The sequence below is a fragment of the Trichosurus vulpecula genome, chromosome 7 (assembly GCF_011100635.1).
Source record: "Trichosurus vulpecula isolate mTriVul1 chromosome 7, mTriVul1.pri, whole genome shotgun sequence".
Classification (NCBI taxonomy): Eukaryota; Metazoa; Chordata; class Mammalia; order Diprotodontia; family Phalangeridae; genus Trichosurus; species Trichosurus vulpecula.
In genome coordinates this window covers 39438737-39453212 of record NC_050579.1, presented here as the reverse complement: position 1 = coordinate 39453212, position 14476 = coordinate 39438737, and positions in this window count along the sequence as shown.

The following is a 14476-nucleotide window of genomic DNA, read 5'->3' as shown; positions in this document are numbered from 1 at the left end:
TCCTGAAAGAAAAAGTAAAGTGAGCTGAGTACAACCCCCAGGACATCAGGGGAGAGGTAGGTGTTAAAAGAAGAGGTAAAGATGAGAGGGCAATCTGACTTTTCTGGTTTCATTAAGCCTACCTGCTTTTCACGGACCCCTTCTGCTGAAGCAACAACAGGCTGTGTGTGCTCAGGGCTCTGGAAAGAAACCCAGCTTGTCATCTTTCTTAATGCATGCCTCAGTGCCTACAGCAGAAAACCCAGATTTATGGATCCAGTGGTTCTTGAAGTATAGTCCAAGGGCCTCTGGGGTCCCCAAGACCCTTACAGGGTTCGCAAGATCAAAATTATTCATAATAATACTAAAGACTTTTTAATTTCTAATATAGTAAACACCAACAAATATAACCCACACAAACAAAAGCTTTTGGGGGGTCCTCAATAATTTTTAAGCATATAAAGGGATCCCAAGGCCTAAAAAGTTTAAGAATGTCTATCCTAGTAAATTATAAACTCCTTGGAGGCAGAATTGTCACTTTAAACTATCTGTGTCCCCAGTGCCTAGCACAGATAAGGGTAAGTGGCAGGCACAATATTTCTTCAATGTTGAATGAATGACTTTTTTCCTTTTGCCCTCAGGATAGTGGCTCTTAACCTTTTTGTGAAATGGACCCCTTCAGCAATCCAGTGAAGCCCAGTGACCCCTTCTCAGAATAACATGTATTTCCTGCATTCATAATGAAAGGAAATGCTCGATTTCACTGAGAGGTTAGTGAAAATGAAGATGTATTTTTTCCTATCCAAATTCACAGACTTATTGAAATCTATCCACAGACTCCTCTGCTCTGGGATAAAGTAGCATTCTTCAGCCTGTCATTTAAAATCTTCTCCAATCTGGTGCTAACTTGTTCTTCCAGAGTGCTGTCGCATAATTCCCCCTCATGTACTCCCTGTTCTAGCCAAACTGGCCTGGTGACTTGGCATCCCTTCACTGTGTCTTTGCACAGGCTGTACCCCCCATGCATGGATACCTAAACTCCTCACTTCCCCCTCTTGGAATCCTTAGCTTCTTTTAAACCCAGCTCACCTGTTACCTCCTATAGGAGAACTTTCTTGATGCCCCCAGGTGTTTCTCTACACACACACACACACACACACACATACACCAATTATAATTACACTATAGTTTATATACCACTGAATAGTCTCAAAGGATCAGGGAACTAGAGTTAGATCACAAACCTTAGCGGCCACCTGGTCTAACTTCATCATTTTGCAGATGATCAAATCAAGGCCAAGAAAAGTTAAGTGACATCTCAATGTCACATAATGACACCAAAAAAGAACAGAAAAGGATGCAGTTATCACTGACCTTAAGACAGTCATTACTCCCAGTCCTTTGGTGTATGCTATACCTAGACCTCTAACACCTTACAGTATAGCCCACTGTGTGGGTCGTAAGGATCAGAAATGGAAATCAGATTCTCTGACCACAGAGTCAGTACTCGCTGCACCACAATACCTTATTATCTGTGCACATATCGTCCTCCACTACCTCCATCCCCCAAGTAGAATATAAGTTTCTTAAGAAAAGGGGTATTTTTTTGTCCTTGTATCTCCAGTGCCTGAAGTTTCTTAAGAAAAGGGAGATGTTTTTGTCTGTATATCCCCAGTGCTTAGCAGTGTGTAGGCACTCTTAATGCTGACTCAGGGGTCAAGAAGGTCAAAGTTGGGCATCTTAAGCTGGCTTTTAGAGATCAGTAAGGTTTAGATTATTCAACTTCATCCAATTTGAGAAACATTTACAGAATGCCTACTGAGCATGACATCATGTTAGAGTCTGGGTGTACAAAGGTGGTACCATAGGAGGAGCATTGGCATTTGAGTCAGAAGACCATGATTCAAATTCAAACTCTCCTACATACTCACTATGTGACCCACTTCCCAAGCCTTGGTTTTCTCATGTACAAATTTAATAAATTGGACAGAACCGTGCATTCCAACTACAATTCCAATGAAATAAGATACAATCTGGTCTAGGGAAAATCCTCTTCAGGTGGTAATAATATTCCTACATCACAGGGTTGATGTGAGGATCAAATCAAAACTGGATCCAAAAGCATTTTACAAATTGTAAAAGCTAATCTCCCTAATCCATAAACACTAAAGAGCCTACAGGAGATGAACCATCCACAGAGAAAAGACCAAGTGAATGAAGAATGTTCACTGTCCAGACTATAACTCACCTTCGCCTCTTACTTTCCATGGCTTCCTTCAAAGCTTAGTTCAACTGCCATCTTCTACAGGGGGCTTTTCCTAGTCCCCCCAGTTCATAATGCCTGCTCCCTCTCAGATTGGCTTCCCTATTTTAGATAGATAGATAAAGAGAAAGAAAGACAGAGAGGCAGAGATATCATGTATGTATCTAGTTATTTACATGTTGTCTCCCCATTAGAATGTAAGCTCCTTGATGGTAGGAACTGTTTTTGTCTTTCTTTACATCCCCAACACTTAATATAGTGTCTGGCACATGATAAATGCTTAGTAAATGTTTGTAAATTGACTGACTGATGTGCAATTGGGAGAACAACATCTAAAGCTTGTTCGTGAGTATATTGAGAATATATAGAGGAAGTAAAGGCAGGCCGGTCACATAGTGAGGGTTAGGCATGACAGGTCAACAACCACTGTGTTTCACTAGCATGAAGGGGATGTCAAGAGAAAGGAGGAAGTCCTCCAGCACATTGGGTGGACCCTCAGTGGTGAACATATGTGGAAAAAATTAAATGGCTTGGCAAGGCCTGGATTAAGGGCTAACTGCATTATCAGTCAGTCAACAAATTGTATTAAGCACCTACTATGTGCCCTGCAAGCACTGAGGATACAAAGAAGGCAAAAAAAATAGTCCCTGCCCTCAAAGAACTTACAGCCTAAAAGAGGAGACAACATGCAAACAACAAAATACAAACAAGCTATAGATGGGATAAAGTGGGGGTTGTCTCCCAGGGAAGGTGCTAAGATAGTTGGAGGAGGCCCCCAAGCCAATGAGATTTTGTATCTATTTGTTTATTGGAGATTATCTTGCTAAACCTGCTATGTTGAATCCTGCCCTACCTCACTGGCCTTTCTTTTCCTTGCTGAAGTCCAGATGGTCCAGGGAAATGATGGGAAGAGCAAGACTGACCACCTGGCAGCTTCTCCCTCCAGGGCTGAAAGGGTAGGAGTAACAGCAGCAACAAGGGTTGTTTCAGCTCCAGCTCCAGGTAAATTCCCGTGGGCCCCAACTATCCTGCTTCCTGAAGAGGATAGAACAGGGAAAAGACTCTGAGAGGTCCTGGAAAATGGCCTTTCTAGAACTCCACACCTGTGTGATCTCAGTCTTCTAGAACCTTGGTCTGCTGGGCCCCTAGGATTTCACCATTCCCAAGCAATTGTGTGCCTGGGGCCATTGTGGTGACTCTGGCATGACCTAACATAGACAACTAGGTGGCACAGCGCTGGGCCTGGAGTCAAGAAGACTCTTTTTCCTGAGTTCAAATTTGGCCTCAGACATATACTAGCTGTGTTACTCTGGACAAGTGACTTACCCCTGTTTGCCTCAGTTTCCTCATCTGTCAAATGAGCTGGAGAAGGAAACCGCAAACCACTTCAGTATCTTTGCCAAGAAAACCCCAAATGGGGTCACAGCACAGGATTCAGTATCTCCCTCTATGAATCATCAATAATCTTCATGGCCCCTCTAAGCACTGGAATTCTAAGACTCTGGCAGGTATTCATCCCCTCCAGCAGCCACTGAATAATTGGCAGGACCCCCCAAAAATATATGAATTTTCCAGATCCCAAAGTAAGAAGGCAAAGCGTCTGGGGCATTTTGTTTCAAAGCTCAGAAATGAAACATCAGTTCTACTTCCCTTTTTGGAATGGGCAAATACAGTTCCCAGTCAAACTCAGCTGCCCCTTTTAAGTGTTAATAATAATGACAACAACAAATATTTACATAGCACCTACTACATGCCAGGCACTGTGCAAAGTACTTTATAATTGTTATCTTATTTGATCACAATAACCCTAAGAGGTAGGTGCTATTACCATCCTCATTTTACAGATGAGGAAGCTGAGGCAAGCAAAGGTTTAAGTGACTTGCCCAGGGTCACACAGCTAGTAAGTGTCTGGGGCAGGATTTGAACTCAGGTCTTTCTTACTCAAGGCCCAGCATTCTAGAACTGTCTCCTACTTATACCAATGAGATTAGAAGATCCCCAAAGATACATACTGCATCAACTTTTTATTTCACTGCATGCTTAGCACACATATATCTAAATAAACATTTATTGAATAAACAAGTGAATGGATGTTGAATGAATACTCTCTCCACCTTTCTTCCTCACCTCATCTCCTTTCCCATTCTGGCTTGGCCCCCTGGGTTTGAGAGAGATGTGGTCAGAGTTGGAAAAGGGATAGAAAATGAGAAAAAGAATCGTTCCACTCCTTAGAGCCATCTATGATAAGCCCCATGGTATAATGCAGTGGTTCTCAAACTTTTTGCTTTCAGGACCCCCTTCCACTCTTAAAAAACATTGAGGGTCCCAAAGAGCTTTTGTTTTGATGGGTTATACCCACTGATTTAGAAATTAAAACTGATAAAATTTTAAAATATTTATTAAACCAATGAAAATAAAAATAATAAATCCATTACATGGTAACACAAATAACATTTTATGAAAATGACTCTTTTCCAAAACAAAAATCTAAGTGAGAAGAGGGGCATTGTTCTACAGGCCTGGACACAGGAAAAAATGCATATTTTCAAGAAATAAAATGAATGGGATTTTTATTTAATTGGAATATTAACAAATAACATCTTCAATATGATTTCCATCATTTGTGATGCAAAGGTTGATGCGCTTGGCAAGATTCGTGTGAACTCAATACAATAACTCCACAATGCCATCAACTGCCTATGTGTCCAGACTTTAGGAAGACCCAGCCCATATTTTTGCAAATAACTTTAATTTCTGGCTTAATAGAAGACAGCTGGAGTCACATAGCTACTTCTGCATTCAATCTGTTGAGATATGTTGTTTTGGTTGAACTATATGAAGAAAATCTAGACTCACACAGATGTGTGGTTGGATAAGGGAAGAGTATTTTAATAGGTAAATAACATCTTAGTATCATTATGAAAGAAATTTTGATGAAGGAAAAGAAAAAAGAGAAAGAGAAAGAGAGAGGAAGGAAGGAAGGAAGGAAGGAAAAAGAGAGAGGGAGAAATGAAGGAAACAAGCCTTTACTAAGCACTTACTATGTGCCAAGCATTGTGCTAAGCCCTGGTGATATGCATACAAGCAAAAAGAAAGCTAGTCCCTACCCTCCGGATGCTACCCTCCTTTTGGACTTCTTTTTTTGACTTCTTCACCTTTTCTGAACCACACAGCTTAGCTCCCCCATCCTCTGCTTTTCAGCTTTCTTTTGTGTATTATCTTCTCCCATTAAATTGCAAGCTTCTTAATGACAGGAACTGTCTCTCTTTTTCATGTATATATATATATATATATATATATATATATATATATATATATATATAGATAGATATAGATATAATATATTCGTGTTTATATCTTTTTTCAAATTTGTATCCCCAGCACTTAGCACAGTGCCTGGCACACAGTAGATTCACAATAAATGTTTATAGACTGTTAACAATTGCCCAGTCTTGTCGATGCCATGTTTACATCTCTTGAATGTCTACCCTTCTCCCTATACCACCATCTTTGTTCAGGCCCCCACCACATTATCTTCATGGTCCCATGTAGTGCCCAGCCCAGGAAGCTTAGCTCCTCTCAACCATGACCTTTGGTGGTTCCTGTCTGAAGAAAGGAGAAACAGAAGAAACAGGAGTATTGGGACAGAAAATGACCGGTGAGGGAGCTCCTTTGTTCCTATCCTCATTTTATAGGTGAGGAAAGTGATGCCAGTAGCTGTCAGGTGACTTGCCTAAGGACATACAGCCAGCAAGTAGTAGGGGTCAGAATTGAAAATCCAAGGCCTCTGAATCTAGATGCCAGTGAGGGGTTTTTCAATACACCAAATGTAAAATATTAAAGCTAGGACCTCAAGCCAGGAAGTGAATATACAGAAAAATTATCATTGATTATGAAAAGTCAGCAGGGCCTCATTAGGAACAAGTCATGACTAGCCTCATTTCCTTCTGGACAGGATTACTTAGTGGATAGATCAGGGAAGCTGTAGAAGTAATTTACCTAAATTGGTGCAAGATACTTGTCAAAACATCTTCAGCCATACACTGGAAAATGATAGCGAGATGTGGGCTGAATGATTGCATGATTATATGGATTAAGAATCCATTCAATGGCCAGACTCAGAGTAGTTGCTAAGGATTCATGATCAACCTGGCAAGAAGCCAGTGGATTGGTCCAGGACTGTCTGCTTGGCCTAATAGTGTTTAACATTTTTATCAATAATTCAAATAAAGGTATAGATGGTATGCTTAGCAAATATGCAAGTGCTGATTTGGAAGGTTTAACTGACACACTGGTTACCAAGAATGCAAAAAGGTCTTGACAGGGTCGAACCCTGGCACAAATTCCATAAAAAGAAATGTAACAGGGATAAATTGAAATCTTACATTTATGTTCAAAAAAATCAATGTTTTCACACATACTAGATGGGGAAAGCATGATCAGATAGCTTGTCTAAAAAAAGATACAGGGATTTTAGTGGATTGTAAACTTAATATTAAATTAAAATAACATTTGTATAACACTTGAAGCCTTCTAAAATATTTTTGATACATTAATTCACTTGAACTTCACAACAATCCATTGGTGGGCATTTCAGGTATTATTACCTAAATTATTTTTAATTAATTAATACTATACATTATTTAATGTTATTTTTCCCTTATTCCTTATACTCTCCTCCAACTGCTTCTTCCTTCCTCTTTCTCCCTTTATCCTTCCCTCCCCCTCCTTTCTTCCCTCTTTCTCCTTCCTCCTTTTCCTTCTTTCCTTCCTCCTCTCTCTCCCCTCCCTCCCTTCTTTCCTTCTTTCTTCCCCCTCCCTCTCTCTCTCCTCCTCTTCCCTTCCTTTCTCCCACTTTCCCATCCTTCCTTTCTCCCTTCCTCTTTCCCATACTTCATTCCTTTCTCTCATTCTTCCTTTTTCCCTCCCTCTCATTCTTCTTTCCTCCCTCTTTCCCATCTTTCCTTCCACTGCTCCTACTTTCCTTCCTCATTTCCTTCTGTCATTCTATCCTTCATGACTACAGAAAAGTCATTTGACATCTCAGACTCAACCTCCTAAAATGAGAAAATCCATCTAAATGCTTAGAAACCTTTTTTTCCCTTCCCAAAGAGCTATATAAGTATTAGGTTATGATTCACACCTTATGCAAGCATCTCTGACTTCCTGGAATTCTTAATAAAAGCTCTACATTGCTCAGAAATCACTTTGAAGCATGACAGTGTTCACTGACATCCTGGAAAGGCACAGTGCCTGCTTTAGGATGGAAAGCAAAGACAAAGCTGCAGCCAGACCTCCCTGCCCCCCACCCCTGTCCAAATAGGAGTCAAAAGAATCATAATTCACATTTATATAATTCTCCGAGATTTTTCAATTTCTCTTTTTAGTTGTGAGCTTAATAACCACTGTGAACATAAACATTTTAATATTCCAAGAGCAAGAAAGAAGATTATATAAGAAGCTATGAGCTTCTGTTATAGAGTTTGCTTTTTAAGATTTATGAAAGGCAGCAGCTTGAGAGTTGGTCTCAGAGTCAGAAAGAATTGAGTTCAAGTCCTGCCTCTAACAGGCTGTATGACCTGGGCTAGGCACTTACCCTCTCAGTGCCCTATACAGTGCTGTAAGACTGGAAGTCAAGGAGAAAGTGCTGATCTGCATTGTTTGAAGAAATTCATCACTGAGAACTCCCTACACCAATAAAATCACAGCAACGGTGTGAGAAAGAGAAAGAAAAAAGAGAGAGAAAAAAGAAAGAGGGAAGAAATGGAGAGAGAGAGGAGAGGGAGAAAGGAGAGAAAGAGAAAGGAAAGAGAGAGACAGAGAGAGACAGAGACAGAGAAGGAGAGCGGAAAGAAGAGAGAGGAAAGAGAACAAGTAGGCGTGCTTAACTTTTTGTGCTTGGTGAAGCCTATGAACTCTTCTCAGAATAACGTGTTTAAATGCATACAATAAAATATATAGGAAAACAAAAGAAACTAATTACAATTAAAAATAGAATTCTCAAAATATATTTTTAAAAAATTAATTCTCAGAACCCAGGTCAAGAACCCTTGAGATAAAAGAAAAGAGGGAAGGAGACTTGCAAAGACTGGATAGATATCTGAGCGTGGTAGCAGCATGGCATCTAGGTGGTACAGTGGATAGAGTACTGGACCTGAAGGAAAGAAAACTCACCTTCCTGAGTTCAAATCTGACCTCAGACTTACTAGCTGTGTGATCCTGGGTAAGTCACTTCACTCTGCCTTATTTTCCTCATATGTAAAATGAGCTGGAGAAGGAAATGGCAAACTCCTCCAGTATCTTTGCCAAGAAAACCCCAAGTGAGGTCCCAAAGATTTGGAAATGACAGCATCATTACTCTATTTCTTTATGTCTATTGCCCTGTGCCTTTAAAAGTGTGTGCTTCCCTGACAATGCCCCAAAGAGGTCAATGAAACAAGTATCATTGTTCTCATTTGCATATTTAAAAATTGTGGCTCTACAGGTTGTGATAGGAGAGAGGAGAGTCCCGTGGCTAGTAGGAGTCTGAGGGAGTATTCAAACCCACATCTCTTCATTCCAAGTGTAGCCCACTTTCCTCTGTGCCTGCCACCTCTCAGTGCCAGTCTCAGAATAGCAGCAAATACATCCTTAGGCCCCCCTAGAGCAATGATTCTCAATTACTTCTAGTTTGCAGACCATTCTAACTATGTTAACCAACATGTGGGCGCACATACACACGGACCACCTGCTCCATTGCTTCTTGCTGCCAATAATTAATTAGTAATCCTAATAGTTACACCTAACATTTATCTAGCATTTTAAGGCTAACAAAGCACTTTACAAATATTATTTCATTTGATCCCCACAAAAACTCTGAGAAGCAGTTGCTGTGATTAACCTCATTTTACAGATGAAAAAATTGAGACAAACAATGGTTGAGACTTGCTCAGAATGGCACAGCTAGCAAGTCACTGAAGCTGGCTTTGATGTCAGACCTTCCTGACTCCAAGTCCAGCACTCCAGTTATTACATCACCTAGCTGCCATTGTTCAGTCATTTCAGTCATGCCCAATTCTTTGTGACCCCATTTGGGGTTTTCTTGGCAAAGATACTGGAGTGGTTTGCAATTTCCTTCTCCAGCTCATTTGACAAATGAGGAAACCAAGGCAAACAGGGTGAAATGACTTGCCCAGGATCACACAGCTAGTAAGTGTCTAAGGCCAGATTTGAACTCAGGGAGATGAAACTTCCTGACTCCAAGCCAGGTGCTCTGTGCACTATGGCGCCAACTAGCACCTGCAGCTATCATTAACAAAACTATAGTCTTCCCAAGATGAATGAGGTCAGTCAGCACCCTCCTTAGTAAGGACCTTAAGCAAACACCTTACTTAGTAAGTAAGGAAGTTTTTTTAAACTAGAAATAAGCAGAGTATTAACGCATCAGGGAGGACAACATCAATTAATAACTCCCTAAGCCCCACTGTACCAGACATCATGGGTTCCTGTGGCTCTTAGGGGGAAGGTCTCAGGGCATAGGTTTCCCCCAAGCCTTCTTCCTGCCTCTCCTAGCAGGGTCTTCTAGACCTACCTACAGTTATAAAACAGTCAAGGCACCCCCGGGACTTTTCCCTCCAGGCCTCCCAAGGCCTCTCGCTTCCAGAATAGGATTAAACTTCCTCAAATCCTTTTGACGGAGAGGCAGCAGCTGTGTGCGGTGCTCTATACTGTACATGAGAGAAACAAAGACAAAAATGTAAACTCCACAAAGGAAACAGTCCCTGTCCTAATGGATCTTACATTCTACTGGGGAAGGGGAAAGAGATGTAACACACCTAACGCACAGCAGATAGAGAGCTGGACCTGGCGTGAGGAAGACATGAATTCGAATCTGTGTGACCCTGAGCAATTTACTACCTCTGCTTGCCTCAGTGTCCTCATCTGTAAAATTGGGATAATAATAGCACCTACCTCCCAGGATTGTTCTGAGGATAAAATAAGGTAATGGTTATAAAGTGCTTTTCCAACCTTAAAGCATTATCTAAATGCTAGCTGTTATTATTATAATGGGCAGCTAGCTGAAATCAGGAAGACTCATCTTTGAGAGTTCAAATCCGGCCTCAGACACTTACTAGCTGTGTGACTCTGGGCAAATCACTTCACCCTGTTTGCCTCAGTTTCTTCATCTGTCAAATGAGTTAGGGAAGGGAATAGCAAACCTCTCCAGTATCTCTGCCAAGAAAACCCCGAATAGGGTCATGAAGAATTGGACATGACTAAACAATGACAAAAATTATTATTATTATTATTATAGCATATACAAAGTAGTTTCAAAAGCTAGAGAATACTGACAACTGAGGAGATGCTCAGGAATGGCCCAATTAAGGGAGGGGGTGCATGTAAGCAATTCTTTGAAAGAGGAAAGAGAAGAGAGAGAAAAAGGGAAAGGGAGGAGGAGAGGAAAGAGAAGGGGAGGAAGAAAAGGGAGGAGGGAGAGAAGAGAGAGGGGGAAGAGGGAGAGGAAGGAGGGAGAGAAGAGAGGGGGAGGAGGGACAGAAAGGAGGAAGAGGGAAGAGAAAGAGAGGAAAGAGAAGAGGAAGGGAAAGAGAGAAGAGAGAGAAGAAAGAAGGGGAGGAGGGACAGAAAGGAAGGAGGAAGGGGGAGAGAAAGGAGGAAGGGGAGAGGGAAAGAGAGGAAAGAGAAGGGAAGGAGGGAAAGAGGAGGGAGAGGGAGGAAGGAAAGAGAAGAGAGGGGGAGGAGGGAGAGAAAGGAAGGAGAGAGAGGAAGAAGGAGGAGGAGGGAGGGAAGAGAGGGGGAGGAGGGAGAGGGAGAAGGGAGAGAAGAGAGAGGGAGAAGAGGGAGAGAAGGAAAGAGAAGGATGAGGGAGAAAAGAGAGGGGAGGAGGGAAAGAAAGGAAGAAGAGGAAGGAGAGAAAGAGAGGAAAGCGAAGGAGAGGAGGGAAAAAGAAGAGAGAGAGGAGGGAGAGAAAGCAAGGAGAGGGAGGAAGGAGATGGAGGGGAGAGAGAAGAGAGGGGTGGAGGGAGAGAAAAGAGGAAGGGGGAGGGAAAGAGAGGAAAGAGAAGGGAAGGAGGGAAAGAGAGGACCGAGAGGGAGGATGGAAAGAGAAGAGAGATGGAGGAGGGAGAGAAAGGAAGAAGGAGGGAGAAAAAGGAAGGAGAGGGAGATGAAAGAGAGGAAGGGGAGGAAGGAAAGAGAGGGAGGAAGGAGAAGGAGGATGGAGAGAGAAGAGAGCATTCCAGACATGGGGAGGGGGGTCAACCTGTGTAAAGGCAGGAAAAGAACAGGTTCAAGGAACAGCTAGCTGGTCAGTTTTACTAGAATGAAAATTGACGAAGAGCAAAAAATTGATGTTATTTTTTATTTAATTTCATTTTTTTCAATTAACAAATATCTATTTTCCCTCCCTTCCCTACCACCCCCAGTAAAAAAAGCAAAACCACTGCAGCAGATAAGCCTAGTCACATTTGACCGAAGGTCCTAGGAAAAGAAAGGTGGAACGGGAAGGTACTGAAAAGGAAGGTGGGAGTCATGCTGCGAATGGCCTTGGATGACAGGCCGAGGCCTCCGCTAGGGAAGACTTTAGACTTCTGAATAGGGTCACTCGGAATGTGACAGCTAAGCCCGGCACGTCGGCGATCGTTCTGGCCAGCTGCCCGGATCCCGCACACGCCTAAGGGCGGCGAAGCCTTGAGTGACTGTGTTCAGACAGCTTCCACCACCTCGGAGGAAGCCGCCGCGGGCCTGAATTACTCTGAGTATCTTTGCAATAACCCTTCTTACTCCTGCCAGTGGGTGGTACGTCTTCCTCCGAGAGAACAGTCCCTAATGTCCACACAGCTGCTCCGCGGGCTGACGTCCATGATTAAAATAATGGCATGGACACCAGTGCTGCAAGTGGCTCCCGGTCCCTGGAAAGCTCCCGCGGGGCCCACGAGCGGATAAATGCTGGAGTTAAATGGGGGGAGGGGTATCTGCTGGGCTAGGGAGGAGAAGGGACTTGACGTTTCCTCTTCTCCTGGTCCTCGCGGCTAATCCGCAGAGAAGTCGGGATCCTGCCTGAGGGAAACTGCCAAGATGCCCTGGGAGAAGAGAGCAAAGCAAGACGTAAATGCCATTAAGTAGAGGAAACCGTGGGCTCTCTGGATTAGCCCCCATAGAAAAACAGGGCCTGGAGCTGTTAGGAGAAAGACCCACAGCAGGATTCAACTGTGCGCCTCCCGCTCCCTTTCCCAGGCTTCTCAGAGACATAATACACACGGTATAGACCGAGCAAGCCTAGCCCAGGCCTAAAGAAGAAAACCAAACTCGACTCAGTTTAGCTAAATGGCTCAGTGGTTAGAGAGTCACACCTGGAGATAGGAAGACCTGAGTTCAAATCCAGCTTCATTAACTGTGATCCTGGGCAAGTCACTTCAGCTAGGTCAACCTCAGTTTCCTCATCTGTAAATGGAGATAACAGTAGCACCTGCCTCCCAGGGTTGTTAGGAAGATTAAATGAGATATAGCAGTAAAGCACCTAGCACAGGGACTGGCACATAAGTAAATACTATGCAAATATAAGCTATTTATTATTATTATTATTATTATCACAACTAAGAGCGAGAATTTGTAGAGTGCTTTAAGATTTGCCAAACACTTTACAAATAGCATCTCCTTTGATCCTCAAAACAACCCTGGGAGGTAGGTGCTATTCTTACACCCATTTTACAGATGAGAAACCTGAGGCAGACAAAGGTAAAATGCCTTGCCCAGGGTCACACAGCTAAGAAGCATCTGCAGCTGAATTTGAACTTAGGTCTTCCTGATTCCAGCCCCAATGCCTTAAACCCCTGGCAGCCCCTGTTTACAATGTAGAGTACGGTCAGGAGCACTGACTCATGCAGTGTAAAAGGCTGAAGGAATGTCGAAGATCCAACCAATAATTAACATGAAGGGGCAGCTAGGTGATGCCATAGTGCCATATTCCTGGAGTCAGGAAAACCCATTTTCCTGAATTCAAATCTGGCCTCAGACACTTACTAGCTGTGTGACCCTGGGCAAGTCATTTAATTCTGTTACCTCAGTTTCTTCATCTGTAAAATGAGTGGGAGAAGGAAATGACAAACTATTTCGGTATCTAGAGTCAGGAAGACCTGTGTTCAAATACTGATTCAGACACCTAACAAACCATGTGACATTGAAAAAGTCCCTTGACCTCTCTGAATCTCCCTTCTGTAAAATGAGGATAATACTACCTTATTGTATGTAAAGCACTTTGCAAATCTTAAAGCACTATGTACTATTATTATAAATATTACCATCCTTTGGGGGCAGCTAGGTGGCGCAGTGAGTAGAGCACCAGGCCCGGAACCAGAAAGACAACTTTGTGAGTTGAAATCTGACCTCAGATATGTGTTGGCTGTGTGACCCTGGGCAAGTCATTTAACCCTGTTTGCCTCAATTTCATGAGCTAGAGAAGGAAATGGCAAACCATTCCAGTATCTTTGCCAAGAAAACCCCAAATTGAGGCACAAAGAATCAGACATGACTGAAACAACTAAACAACAACACAAAAGAAGGCTCTCATTCTATAGATCTCTATGGCAGTGTTACAGTATTCCTGCCTGGGAAGCAGGGACAAAAAGAGTCCATCAGCACTGGTGTTTCATGGAACAGTTCCTTGTAATAGCAAAAATCAAAGCCAATGGGAGGGAGCAACGGTATGGATAATCCAAAATGGCAGCCAATCTAACCATCCTATTTGGCTTTGAAAATATGTTGCTGTTGGTACCTTTTACTTGAATAAGTGTTTGTCTGCTTGCTTGGTAATTTACACCAAACTTAATAAGGATCCTTCAAGAGAAGCCAAGAAACTAGCCAGTTTCCTAATCCTACTTCTGCTACTCAGCTCTCAACAGCAGCTGATTCTGTGCTAAAAACAACCATGTCTCAGCCTAAGGCACAGCGCCAGCTGCCTTCTTCTCAAAACTCGGGACATGGTTAAGTATTTCAGTTTCAAAGGACTTTACAGCTGCCTGTAGAGAAAAAAGTAAATACAAAATGTGAGATGTCAACAATCAAGTAATTAAGGAGAATATCACAGGTTTCAGGAAAACAAAAAGGCAGGTAAAGTACAATATGGCTCAATAATATCATCAACTTGTATTTAGATAGTGCTTTGAGGTGTGTAAAATGCTTTTCTCACAGTAATCCTTCAAAGTAGGTAGGGTATTACTAGTCCCATTTTACAGACGG